This window comes from Cupressus sempervirens, chromosome 6 (assembly GCF_028749045.1).
Source record: "Cupressus sempervirens isolate cs-2001-9-10 chromosome 6, ASM2874904v1, whole genome shotgun sequence".
Taxonomy (NCBI): domain Eukaryota; kingdom Viridiplantae; phylum Streptophyta; class Pinopsida; order Cupressales; family Cupressaceae; genus Cupressus; species Cupressus sempervirens.
The window spans coordinates 20,082,306-20,097,871 of record NC_143123.1 but is presented as its reverse complement, the minus strand read 5'-3'; the positions used below and the strand labels follow the sequence as shown (position 1 = coordinate 20,097,871).

The window sequence follows — 15,566 nt, the reverse complement described above, 5'->3', positions numbered from 1 at the left end:
TTAATAAGGGGAGGAAAATGAAAAATTAAATATTTCATTTTTGTATTTTTTATGAAAATTACATCAATTTATATTCTAGGATTTTGAGCTTGCCATAAACTTTGATATCTTCCTTTTTTAAATCAAAGATTTATGTTTATCTCTTCCTATCATTCACAAAAAAAGATGAGAAATAGAGGGTCACTTGATAATAAATTAAGGTGTACATTTAACATATAGATGAAAGAAAGTCAATGTGTATTTTTCTACAACAAAATATGTAATAGTGAACTTGAATAAATATGTCAGCGTGTCATGTTTAAGAAGATAATGATTTTTTTTAAAAAAAGGTAGTGATAATGATTTAAAAAAAATTGATTGTAAAATGAGAAGATAGTAAGATATTCTAATATCTATATAAATAAGGAGACACACCCACCTTAATTAGTAGGAGGTACATCCCCTAAGTTAGAGTGATAGGGTGCATCAATCCCATTATCTTGAGATGATTCTTCATGTTGGTGTTGATGATGATGTGATATCATGCTTGAAACATTGTCTGACATAACCAATGCCTGAACGTATAATTAAAAAAAGTAGATATTAGAGAATTTGAAATTAAAAAATATGTAAACAACAAAATAAATTAAGAATAAATTAGCAAAGAAGAATTTTGACCTAGACAATAAAACTACTAATACACACACACACACACACACACACACACACACACAGACACACACACACAGACACACACACACACACACACACACACACACACACACACACACACACACACACACACACACACACACACACACACACACACACACACACACACACACAACCAATTACTGAAAGGATGTTAGTTGGAGTGTGAGAGGGTGTAAATTACCGATGCTAAAGAGAAATGATTTTGCACAATTGGTAAAGATGGCATCGAGCTATTTCCAAACATTTATTGCCATTGAGAAGAAAGTGTTGTTGTAGAACTATAGTCATTTCCAGTCATATCATGCTCAATATGCTCATCACTAGTGTTTCCTTCCAAAGAAGGATAAACAAACTTCAAATATGATTTATTGGAATTGATTGCATGGCTTTCAAGCTCCATGTTGTCATTGCCTTGTTGAAGGGATGGACAAATATTTATAGGTATGCATTCTTCCACAACATCTCTTCATTTGAGGAAGTGGAACACATATTTAGTTTCAAATTATTTGAAAACACATTCTATGGATGAAATGAAAAACAAAATCTTAATTAAATTCACATATTTTTCAATCATAGAACATACCTCATTCCCAATATGCCATTAGCATTGTTAGGCTCTAAAAAGTTTTGAGCACTTGTTTGTAGGTCTCTGTGATATCCAACTTAGCATATGACTCTCACTTGATCTAGTACAACTTGGATTTCCATTTTGTTGTTGCATATACATCTGTATACAAGAATAAACATAAAAAATTAATTTGCAATTGAAAAAACACTTTATTATGATATATTATATTAAAAACATTATCCAAATACATCTTTTTTTTTTTTTTGATGAATAGTCTTGTTCTATTAAAAAAAAAATACTTAGAATACAATTCACAAAAAAGGTGTCGGGGGATACAAGATCACTCCACAAGAGAGTTCAAACGGCCTAAGTCAAATCTAAACACACGACATCAGCCAGAAATAGCAACTATTCATCTTCATTGGTGGGTGATAAATATGAAAAGGAAATTAAACAAAGAATTTTTATTTCCCATACATGGAACATACCTATATATTTGATTGACCATGTACATTTGCTTGACCATATGGAGCTATTCTAGATTGTTCAAGGTATTGCTGTAACATATTTAAAATTCCTTTAAAATATAATTATTTTAAATTTTAAAAAGAAAATTATTAATAAAATAATAATAATTTTAGTATTCTTAAAATATATATTTATAAATTTTCAATATTTTTACTTTCGCAGATAAATTTGAATATAAAAATTAATTGAATAAAGAGGAATTATTTACCTTTTTAGCTTGAACTCTACTTAAGGATTCTTGAAGAACTCTCTCATAATACTCAACATCTTGTAGTGAGGTTATCATATGAGAATCTGCTTCCAAACACCTAAATTTTACATGGAAATGGTGAGATAATTGTTATGTGCTAGTTAAATCATTTATTGCTGTTAAAATTAATTGAGTAATCTTTCATGATTTGAAACAAGTGCCAACAACACAACAACAACTTGTGAGCCTTTCATGTGGGAGGTCTTGGGTTCAAATCTAGTCAAGTGTAACATAATAATAATTAATTACAACAAAAAAAAATAGCAATTAATCTAGGCTTCGATCCATTATTGATAATTTAAAAAAGAAAAAAATCATTCATGATCCCAAAAGGACAAATATATTATTCAAATGAACACATGTAAGGTTTTCTAATTTAAAATCTTTTCAAATTATGACGTTTTAATGGAAAGCACACAAATACATTGTTGATAAAGATTGATTATGATATACATACATAAATAAAATTCAAAATATAATATTATAATCAATTACAATTAATAAATAATTATATTAAGTAAAACTTAAAAATCTATATAATAATTAAATCAAAACTCCAATGACATCAATGAATATTTTTAGCTATAAACAAACTAATGGGATAAGTAGTGGGTCTCATCTCTAAACCACCAAATTTCTCTCAACTATCTACAATTTCATTTTGTTTTTCTTCACATTTTGGAATTGCAAAATAACTAGAACTATTCTAGGAGTTTACTTTGTGGCAAAATAACCTAACCATCTCTACTCCTAATCATGGTCAAATCCATGTAAAGAGAAGCAAGTGATAAACATGATTCATTTCCCCAACAAAACTATAAAAGTAATTAATCTTCAATTGCAACTTTTCTTTGTGCACTAGTATCTAAAAGTAAAGAAAAAGATGTTACTATCCTAGAACCTTAAAGAAATTTTTATCTAATTTTTTAATACTTTGAACTACAACTAATAAAAAGTTAACATATTAGTATGGGTACCTTATTAATGCATTCTCTTGAATACATTTCTCTATAGAAGAATAAAAAATTCTATTTCACAATCAAATCATGAATATGTATCATAATTTTTTCATGCCTTAAAATAAGGGTTAATTATGTAATTTCAAAAATTTCTACATGCCTAAAGATACATACATATCTCAAGCTAAGGACCCAATGATGAGTAAAAACATATTCAAAACATATTTTTACATTACTATATTAGGAAAATAATGGAAGGCTTAGGTCATATTATCATATTAAAGGGTCTACATAAATGTTATCATGTAGTAAAATCTATGAATGACTAGTCATTTCCCAAGTTACTTCGTACAAAACTTGATTTTTTAAAAATCTAGCAAGAAATTTAGAAAAGAAATTTCTAATAAAATAATTATCCATTTAATATCATGTAGTTTTCTCACCTAAAGAGATTTATTTTAAATTTTCTATCAAGAAAAAAACACATTTTGGGGGTTCTAAGAAAGCTTCAAGTGAAAATATGGTGTTGAAATTAGAAGATTGATTATTTTGGAGAGCTCTACAATTTCCCTTGTGCGTCCATATGCTAGGATTCTTTTCTACGGTTCCCAAAAAATCTTGTTATACCACATTAATTGTGGTTATCCATTTTCTTGTATGCTAGTGTTGAAGCGTTGGCTCTAAGTGATCATGGTTTGCCTATGAAAAAGACCACTAAAAATTGTACCCAAATTTTGATGAAGCTAGTGAAAGGCTTGGAAAATCTACTTTAATTGGATAGTTTGTGGGTCGTGTCCCTTTTGAAAGTGATTTGAAGGATTGGGTCACCAAGGCTTGGCTCCCTCATGGGGTCCTCCTTGATTGGTTCAAAACTTGACCAAAGTAATTTTCCTTTTCCCTTTTGGTAACCCTTTATATGTGGAAGGTTTTTTTTAAAAAGGCCCTTGGTTCATTTGTTCCTCTCTTCTTATTTTTTGGCCATGGTCTCGAGACTTTGTTGTCTTAGATGACAAAAAAACCCAAAGTTGCAACATGGGTCACATTTGTTGGTTTTCCCTTGCCCCACTAACCTTTTTTACAAGAAATCACCCATACTTTAGGTCAAGTAATTTTTATGGAGCCTAAGCATGTTTTCCAGGCCCTCCCTTAGAAAAGGGTTTGAGTTGAAATTGACCTTGCAAAAGATCTTCATGAAACTATTGATTGTTAGTGTAAATAATTAATTATTATTACACTTTACTTAGGTTAAATGCATTATTTTATTAGTTGTCATGTAGACACCTAGGAGTATGCATAGTCATATGAGTTGTCTTGTTGACAACATAGGAGTTTGCAAATTCAATTGAGTTGTTATGTAGACAACATAGTTTTTCGCATTCTAATTAAGCACATGGTGTCTACAACATCTTTTTACGAGATACACCTATGTAAGCTTATCCTCTCATCATCACACAAACTCTAGTGCTTAATGGAGGATAATCCACTCTTGGTGGACATGTGTTTAGTTGTGAGGCTTAACACTTTGCTAACTCCTAGTCATTCTATATGCCTTTATATATAGACACTTCTAGTGTGTATACATCAATTATTCATTTTCATATTGTTATTATGATCATACATTATTGGTCCATATTGTGCCAAGTTCTTGAGCTTTTTGATCTTGGTGTCATTTTTCCCTAAGGAATATTCTTACATGGTATCAGAGATGAGGGAGAGTCATTTCATAGCCATTGGAGACCATTTTTGCTTCACCTCTTGGAGGACCACAATTAGGATCTCGAGTATCTGCAATTATTGGGAGTGTCTAGAGCCAAAGCAGACCTCACCATTGCATCCAGAGCGTCAATTTAGAGAACTTTTTGACTATAAATTTACCTACCCTAAGCCATAGTCAAAGTTGAGGCAAAATGTTTTTGCAAACCAGAACCCAAAGGCCCAATTTGGGGAATTGGTATGATCTTTTCAGATCTATGTATTTAATTTTTGGATCTATATTTTCTATTTCCATCTCTGCATTTTTTTGAATTTGCAATTATTATTTTTTTCTAAAAATTCTTTGGCCTATTAGGCTTGTAGAGGAGTATTTATTATATGCAAACCAGGCAGTCAAATCTTGGTAGCCCATGGTTAGCATTATTTCTCTGCAGATCTGGCACACATTATACCTAGTGAATCATATAAACTAGTGTTCACAACTAGATTCCACATATCGACACACACATTCAATAAACTAGCAACCTTAAGATATTTTAAACATCGGTGCATCCGAGCTTTTATTCACCCAGTATCCTTCCACATGGTGAATGTGGGATTAAAATCCCACATCCACTGCCGCCAACTTCTCTTCCAATGTTGGCTGCTCTGCTAGTGCTTCGTGGCCTCCGCTAATCTGTCATTGCTACTGTTTGACCGACACCACCTCCACCACTCCTCAGCATTGGCAACCTATGGTGACCTTCGACCATCGGTAAAACCTTTGCGTCGCTGCCAACATTACCCTTCTCAACGGCCACATCAGAACGTCTGTGTCATCTATAATATCAGGTCCCTCATAGTGCCATGTTAGGTGCCAACTCAACCTAAGACATGTCATTCATATGACTTTTCTAGGTCACCATCCATACTACCATGTAAGCTAGGGGCTAATTTTTTGCCGATGTCACCATTTTATGGTCTTAAATTTGATAGTCATTTAACCCTCACAAGCAAGTCATAGTCCACTGCCATGACAACCATTTGGACATCAAATTTAACCTAGTAGTTTCCTTTGTAGACCCCTCATCATATGCAGTTTTGATTTTATAGTCCAACTTCAGGAGGCCATATCTTAGTCAGATGGACTCCAAATCAAGTGTAATGTTTTTTGATTTTGGCTAGAATTTCCTAAACTTTTTAGTAGTGTTATTATTTTCTAGTTTTGGTGCATGAATTAGTCAAAATATTCAATTTTTGGTGACTATACCTATCCAATCCTGCATTTTGAAAATTCAAATGCTCCGTACAAGCTCATCTGGACAAATTTTTAGGTTCCATTTTTTTTAAAGTGCATAATTTTTTATCTAATTTCCAGATCTACAATTAGATTATAGGCTTGTTTGGACATAAATACCACTTTCAGAAATAGGTCCTTTTTTGCATTGTATTTCTTTGATCAAACTTCAACATTTTTGTACATCTAAGCTACATTAATGAGTACCAGATTTGAATTCCAAGAGGAGTTTGTAAACAAAAAAGTTAGAACTCCACTTAGGCCCTAAATTGGCAAGTGGCTATTGTAAACACACTAAGTATAAAGTGCAAAAATCATTCATTTCAGGGGGGGGGGTGTGTCTCTTGGTGTTGTGTTCCCATTTTCTTTCTGTTATCTTTTTTTCCTTGCATTATGGGAAACCTTAAGATTCCAACATTAACACCACATAACTATGCCACATGGTCAGTTAAAAAATGGTGTGAATTAATGAATGATGAAGTTTCTCAATATGTAGATGACTCTTTTCCTAAACCAACAGGTGATTAAGTATCTCAAAGTGAAATTCATGCTTGGGAAATAGTAGATAGGAAAGCCCTAGGACTCATTAGGTTAGGGGTTGATGACAAGATCCTTTATCAGATCATAAATATAAAACATCCAAGGAAACTAGGGATGCCCCTAAAAACCTTTATGGGAAAGTGACTAAGGAGGATGTCTACAAGATTGAAGATGAGCTTATCTCCCTAGATCCTAAGAGCTTTGATTCTATCTAGGATATTATCATTAAGGTGAATGAGTTGAGAACAAAACTTAATGATTGTGGTAGTCCCATTAAAGATGATAGATTGATTTATCTAATTCACAATAAGTTGCCATTAGAATACTCCACATTTGCCTCTTCTTTCAATGCAATAAAGACTACTTTAGGGGCTTCGTATAAGAAAATCAATTTTGATGACTATGCTTAATTGTTAGAAGATGAACAATCTAAGTTGATAACAATGGGGATTCTTAAGTCTTACAGTCTAAGGCATTGGTGGCTAAAAATGAGAGCTCTAAAAATTCAACTGGTGAAAGTTCAAACAAAGGCAAGGGCAAAAAGAAGCAGTGGAAAGATAACAAACAAGGGGACATAGAAAAGTCAACACCTAAATCAAATAAAAAACAAGGCAAGTCTTCTCCTAATACCAACAAAAAGGGGGACAATAATCAAGAAAAGAAGAAGTATGCCTATTGCAAAAGAATTGGTCATGATGAACATCAATGTTATCACAAGCAGATTGATAAGTTGAAAAACATCATGAAGAAATAAAATGTTCCATTTCCTAATGCTTATAAGGAAAAAGGATCTTCATCTTCAGATTCTAAGAGCAAAGTGTAAGCTTTACTCACAAACACTGTTACTCAAGGAGAATGGATTATTGACTTAGGTGCCACACATCACATGGGTGCTTCAAAGAGAGATTTTTCTTCCATGACACCTTCTAAGGTACCTCACATCCTTGTAGGGGATGATACAAAAGTGGAATTTGAAGGAAAAGGTGAAGTTGAGATGGAAAATGGAGTATTCAAGGATGTTCTCTATGTTCCTAATCTTACCTCCAACCTTCTTTCAGTCTACCAAATCACTCACTATGGAGGTGGAAATAAGGTTAAATTTCTTCTAGATTTAGTGGTAGTGAAAAGCATCAAAGATGATTCTATGGTTGCAATAGGTGAAGCTAATCATGATTGAAGGCTTTACACTTTCTCTTCCTTTGTGCCTAAATCTAATGCACAAGCCTTTTTAATGCATTCAAATATAGAAAGAAAATTGTGGCATGAGAGATTTGGACATCTCAACTACATATATCTTCAACAGCTTAGCAGAAAGAACATGGTTCATGGTCTACCTCAAGTCTCGTTTCCAGATGGTGTTTGTTCAAGTTGCACACTTGGGAAGCATCCAGGAAAAATGTTTGACAAGGGGAAGTCTTGGAGAACACAAAGTGTTCTTCAACTAGTTCATAGTGATGTAGTGGGTCCATTTTTAGTGTCATCATTTGGTAAGTCTCGCTATGCATTCACCTTTATTGATCACTACTCTCACTATACTTGGGTATTCTTCATGGCTCATAAGAGTGAAGTGTTTGAATGATTTCTCAGCTTCAAGGCTCAAGTAGAAAAGCAGTCAAAGAAAGCCATCATAGTCCTTCAAACAAATAATGGAGGGGAGTATGTGAACTCAAGACTTATAGACTTTTGTACTCAAGAGAGAATTAACCTTCAACATTCAATACCATACAATCCTCAATAGAATGGTGTTGCTGAAAGGAAGAATAGAACCCTCAAGGAGATGACCACTTGCATGCTACTACATAAGTCTCTTGATAAAATATTTTGGGCTAAAGCAATGAATTGTGCAAATTACATCCAGAATAGAAGTCCTGATAAAGCTTTGGATGGTGTAACTCCTTTCGAGCTTGGACTAGAAGGAAATCTTCTATAAAGCACTTTAGAGTCTTTGGTTGTCCAACATGGTCATGAATACCTCCACAGAAACACAATGCATTGGAACCTCAAAGCAAACCTTGCATCTTTGTTGGATATGCAGACTCTCATAATGCCTACAAGTTGATGGATCCAAAGACACATGACATTTTTTATGAGAGGAGTGTTCACTTTGAAGAAAGTTGTCCCAACTTTACTTCTTCAAATCCTCCTTCTTCCTCCTTCATTGAAGAGAGTGACAATCCTAGAAATGACTTGGAAGATGTTCATACACAATCCAAATAGAGGCATCGGCCAACTGAGGTTGAGGATATCCCTTCTACATCTTCTTCCACATGACCTAAATGGGCTCAGCTGAAATTGGATGCGGCAGGACCATTGGCAAGGAATCCTTTATATACTAGGAGGACAAGATCACAACACAACTCACTCCCTCATGCTTATATTGTAGTTGCTTCTAATCCTCAATCATTCAAAGAAGCTTCAGGAATTCTAGAATGGGATCAAGCAATGGAGGAAGAATATAATTCTCTTATAGAAACAACACATGGAACTTAGTCTTTCTTCCTAAAGGGAACAAAATTGGTTTAGTGTAAGTGGATCTATTGGACCAATTTTGTGGTGGATGGAAGTGTTGATAAGCATAAGGCAAGACTTGTTGCAAAAGGTTTCTCTCAGTACTTGGCATTGACTACACTGAGACATTTGCACTAGTCACAAAAATAAACTCTATTCATTTGATACTAGCTATAGCAACAGCTTAGAGATGGGTTGTTCATTAGATGGATATGAAGAGTGCATTCTTGAATGGTGATCTTCATGAGGAGATTATATGGAGCAGCCACAAGGGTTCATTTAGGAGTCTGCCTTGGTTTACAAGTTGAAAAAGTCTATCTATGGACTCAAACAAGCTCCAAGAGCTTGGTATGGCAAGATGGATTCTTTCCTTCTGTCAGCAGGGTTCACCAGATGTCATTCTGATCTGAATGTCTACATTCTTTAGAGGGATGATTCTTTCTTTCTACTTGTGCTTTATGTTGATGACTTGATCATTATAGGCAGTACAACATCCATCATTGGTAGTGTCAAGGCTACTTTGTAGGATAGATATTTGATGACAGATTTGGGTCTACTTCATTATTTCCTTGGTATTGAGATACATCAGTCTTAATCAAGGATCATATTATCACAACCCAATTATGCTCTTAATCTACTTGCTCGATTTTGTATGAGTGCCTGCAAGGATGCATCTACTCCATTTCTTTTAGAGAAGCAAAGTGTTCCACTCCACTTGTTGATGCTACTTTGTATAGACAGTTGGTTGGAAGTTTCATCTTCTTGACACATACATGCCTTGACATATCATTTGCAGTTGGCATGGTTTCTTGCTTCATGCAAGAGCAACATGAACTTCATTGGAAGGCAACCAAATGCATCTTACACTATATCCAGGGTACACATACATATGGGATATGCTATGTAGCTGGTACTGGACTATAGTTAGTGGGTTATATAGACTCAAACTATGCAGGAGATATTGATTCTCACAAATGGAATTTAGGATGTGTTTCATCTTGGTTTCGGCCCTATTTGTTGGCAGAGTAAAAAGTAGAACACTAGTGCTCTTTCATCAATTGAGGCTGAGTATCGAGGAGCTATCAATATGGCTATAGAGGCTATTTGGTTACAACATATTCTAAAGGAGTTTGGTTTTGACATACCCAGACCCACAATCATACATTGTGATAATTAAAGTGCCATTGAAATCTCAAAACATCTAGTGCAACATCAACACACAAAACATATTGAGGTTCATATACACTACATTAGAGAGCTAATTCATGAGCAGGTCATTGCATTTTAGTAGTGTCCTATAGAGTACCAGATTACTAACATCTTCACCAAGCCCTTCACTAAGGTCAAGTATCTTCATTTGCGAGATCTCTTGGGGGTGCAAGATTTTTCACTAGGGGAGTCACATGACTCTTCTCTTCTTTATTATACTTATCTCTCTTTTTGGGGGAGGGTTTTTCCCATGAGGTTTTCCCTCTTTCTCCATTTTCAAAGAGATTGCCTTGCATTGGATTGCATAGCATTGTATGTAAAGAATTGCATTTGTACATGGGTACCTAACATAGCCTAGTAGTCGGGACCCATTATGCATTTTCATCATAGCTTTTGTGAGCTTAAGTTCATTCCCCTAAGTTGCACTTAAAGGGGGGTGTTAGTGTAAATAATTAATTATTATTACACTTTACTTAAGTTTACTTAGGTTAAATGCATTATTTTATTAGTTGTCATGTAGACACCTAAGAGTATGCGTAGTCATATGAGTTGTCTTGTTGACAACACAAGAGTTTGCATATTCAACTAAGTTGTAATGTAGACAACAAAGTTGTTCACACTCTAATTAAGCACATGATGTCTACAACATATTTTTACAAGATACACCTATGTAAGCTTATCCTCTCATCATCACACAAAATCCTGTGCTCAATGGAGGATAATCCACTCTTGGTGGACATGTGCTTAGTTGTGAGGCTTATCACTTTGCTAACTCCTAGTCATTCTAGATGCCTTTATAAACAGGCACTTCTAGTGTGTATACATCAATAATTCATTTTCATATTGTTATTATGATCATGCATTGTTGGTCCATATTGTGCTAAGTTCTTGAGCTTCTTGATCTTGGTGTCATTTTGCCCTAGGGAAAAATCTTACATGGTACTAGAGCTATACCAAATTCATACATTGATATTTAGGTTGGTGGGAAATTTTTCTTGCAACATGTCAGGTATTTGAACTCACCTAATACATGTTTCTGATGTCACTCTACATAACATAAATTAAGGAGTTCCCTTTGGTAGTGTCAACACTAAGCCTCCTCCTAAGGAATTGATTTCTTCTCGAGGTCTAAATCCCATTAAGGAAGAGATGCTAGTTAGATAATTATTGTTCATAAGGAAAAACAACCCTCAGTTTCTCAACCTAAATAGATTTCACCTACTTCAGCCTACCATCTCAAGACTCTCCATCTTCTAAGGATTAAATGATAATTTCCCCAATGTGGGATCTTTTTCAAACCTTGTTTCTTAGGGGATGTCCAAGTAGTCATAGATTCTCCAACCATTCCACATGATGTTGATTTGGAGGCTTTGTCTCCACAACTATCTTTATTGGGTTCTAACACTATGGGGTCCTTGCATCATCACTCTCACAACTCTCTTAGTCATGTAAAGCTTGATGATGTAGGTTTATATAAGAGGTAGGTGTCTAGACAATTTCTATCAAATTTTCCATCTAGGATCAATTTTTTTGTAAAATAGCTTCTCCTCTCTTGAGGTCAAGAACACCATGAATGGTGGTTTTTTATGAATCTTCTCTCCTAAAATGTTTGAAGAATCACAAAACTCTCTCAAAATTATTTTATTTGAGATGTTCATCATAGGTTTCCCTGAACCAATACATTTTTTTAGCCTCCAAGAGATCAAGATAGTTAATTTTTTTGTTTGTTGTGACATATCATGTTATGTGCCCTCACAACTTAATTTTTTCACCCACTCGTGAAGATGGTAGAGGAGTTGTCACTTTGTTGGTGCCACATTGGTAGAATGCTATAATTTATCATGGTGAAGATCCCATGCACATATTGATGTGCATTCTTATGAAAAATGACAATCTCCATTTTGGGATAATTAATATTTATGCCTGAAATGATGTAGTGGAGAGAAGGTACATTTGGCATGGGATTGATGAATCTTTACTTATAACTACTTGGATTCTGTGTGGGGACTTTAATATGGTTGAGGTGTCTTTTGAAAAGGATTGCACTTTGCCATTATAGAGGATACTTGATGAGCATGAGGCTTGGTTTTACATGCACAATGAATTTGACCTTTTTTTTATTATCCCGATGCCAACTACCACTTTCCACATGCAGTTTGACATATTTGGAGTAATTTTAGGGTTGTTTTTGAAAAATTATTTAAAAGCCTTGATTGTGCCATGATCTCCTCGCTCAATCATTTCTAGTTTTATCATTATCTTATGTCACCTTATCAGATCACTTTCCCATTAAGTTTTAAATAGAATGGTGTGCCACTTTACTACATCCCTCTCATTCTCAATTTTTTAAAAAAAACATCAGTTTTGAATGACCCACATTCTTTTTCTCACATTTATAATATAAGGAATTTATAAGCCTTGGCCCACTCACCCTTGGTTTGATTTTATGCTAGAGTGATTTCATTCTTCGAACCACTAAATTAGTTCATTTTGATGGGAAATAACTAGCTCATTTCCATGGCCAGTCTTATGCTAAAACTTCGAAGGATTTGTGTGCATCTATTAAGAAATTGGTAGATATTCCTTTATCAACTGATTTATAGCTTAAGGTGGCAACTTTGTTTCATCATAATCATGTTGCTAAGAGTTATCTTGCCAAAGGTTCTCAAATTAAGGTACATTTATATTGGATGAAAGTTGGACATTGGGATAGCAAGGAATGTTTTCCTCTTTGCACCCCTACTCGTACCAACTAGTCTAGTAATCATTCTTATATGTATGCTCAACTCCCAAAGATATTTCTATAATGAGACCTCATCTACTCAATACCTTAAGGAAGAACTTATTCTATGGATTATGAAAAATATCCCTCTCCCTATGAATTCTACAAAGCCCTTTAGTATTGTCTTGGGTCATACCTTCACCATAAATATCTTGAAGCATTTCAAAATGGTTCCTTAGGAGTAGAAATAAATAAGGGAAATATTAATTTTATACCTAAATATATTTTCAATTGGCGCACTATTATTTTCTCAATCTTTCTTGCAAAATTAGTATATTTAGGATCACTAGTTGAGAACACTAGTTTTATTATGTCTAGATTCATATTAGATACTATAGCTTTTTGGGAGGTTATGGAATGAGCTCGCCAATCCAATAAAAATACCATTTTAAAAAATGATGTTTCTAAAGCCTACAACCATATTGAGTAGCCTTTTATTTTAGCTATGTAAAAAGCCCTTGGTTCTGGTCCTATTGGTTAACAATTTGTCTTCCTTAATTCTATGGTTTATACCTTGACTCTTAATGTGCCCAATGGTAAATAGAAAAAAAAGAAACTAACAATAGAATGGGTCAGTGTAGTAATCTATCAAAGATCCTTGAATTGAAAGGTATAACTCCCTTGAAACACAAGATCTGCAATGAATTTCTTTTAAGTTTTTGGGGTATGCTCATAACCAGAGAGCAGAAGAGGCAGAACCAAATTTCTTAAAGCTTCAAAAAATCTAGGCGACTTTCAAATATAACTCCTAAAATTCAATCTATTATATCTTAGATGGAAGGTTGAAACCATGCAAGACTACCTACCGTAGTATGAGAGGAGAGAGAGTGATTAATTTAGCAATGCCCGATTTGCTAGAATAATTGAGATTTGACAATACTCGGATTGTCCCCTTTTCAACTACTTCATCAATCAAATATTGAGCTTCTCATACAATCTATAAAACACACATGAACTAACATGCACAACATAGGGGAATAAAGTAATACTTATACTAAGGAAAGTAAAGCTTACAATCCATTGAGATGAAAGAAATAAAACCAAGTTTATTTGCAATCTTTTAGTTTTCATTTACAACACATTCATCCCAAGTACTATACAACAACTAAATGAACAACAAAATCAATATTTAGACTCAGAGTCACACACAATAGTCCCAGCTACAGGGGTTTTCGCACAAAATGATTTGTTAATCTTATTAATTTCAAAAAATGTTACATATATAGGCCTTTCCAGAAGAGCCAATTACATTCAATGATTACATTGCAGAGAATCTTTGAATAGAGGAAGCTAAAAATATGACTTGACTAGTCATCATCTGTTATAGAGTTTAAGACTATTGCCAAAAATGGTTACAAAAGAGAATTTGAGAAGAAAAGAAAGAGTGACAGTTGTCTGAGAGAATATCGAAGCATCAAACTTTCTTTGGGGTCAAAACCTTAACTCTATATGCTTTCATTGCATCCATTACTTTATCCAGTTCATTGACACCTAGGATTGTGATGTTATCAACTTGAATCATCAAGTAGTCATGCAACTCTATTAGCCTTTCCATTCTGGTGACCTTTGATTGGAAATTTTCTGATGCTCATCTTAAGATGGAATCTGCTGATGAAAGCTCCTAGATCTTTGACACCTGGAAGTTAACTGGATTACTGGCCTCATCGACAAATGTTAGGAATTTGGATTTCATTCGTTCAATGTCCATCAATTGACTATTATTGGATACACATGATTATTTATGCATCACCTTTAACTATTCAAAAATCTTTTCAATGACCACCTACACTAAATCATGCACATCCTTAAGCTCATTTGCTGATCTTACAGAGCTTTCCACTATGAACTCCAATGATTGCTTCAATGAAGCAATGGTTCTTGAATTTTTTTGAGGATCTCGTGGGTCATGGCAACATTAGTCTTCATGTCAATCACCACTCGCAACAAGGTCAATTGCTCTATTAGTTTATCTGATGCTTTCTGCATGGTAGTTTCATGACTAGACACTGCTTCCCTCAACTTGTTAGTATATAACAACAAATTTAAAAGATTCTTGATGAGAGGGGGACCTTGGGCCTTCATTTTGATCAATCAATGAGTGGCCAATTTGACCAAATTGCCTTTCTCGTTGTTGCTTTAAAAAAAATTTCTTGTTCTCTTCTGCACTTGGATCAAATGTATTGGTAGAAGTGCTCCTAAGTGTAGCTCTAATATAGGCCATTAGTTCTTTATTCAAGGTCTTGAGTACCTCTTTCTCTACCCTTAATTCTTCTAGTCTATCCTCTATCTTTTCATTGGTTGATTTTCGTATATTAACCATGGAATAATGCACGAGAATACCAATGTCGACTATTTTCATATGAAAGTCATTGGTAATGAGCTCATGGAACTTTCCCTCTTTCTAAGGTTCTATTATCTCCATCAACATATGGCCAGTAGAGGGATTAGTAGCTAATGCTGCTACAAACTTTTTCTTCTTCATCTTCTTTGATTGAGGCTGAGAAGAAGTAGCTTGCATGATGAGGTCCTTGGATGGGGTA

At 34.3% G+C, this 15,566-nt stretch overlaps 1 pseudogene; it reads right to left on the bottom strand.

Annotated features, from left to right (window-relative positions):
- Positions 1–419: 419 nt before the first annotated feature.
- Positions 420–15,566, bottom strand: part of LOC149550853 (agamous-like MADS-box protein AGL66) — a 31,233-nt pseudogene continuing 16,086 nt past the window's right edge.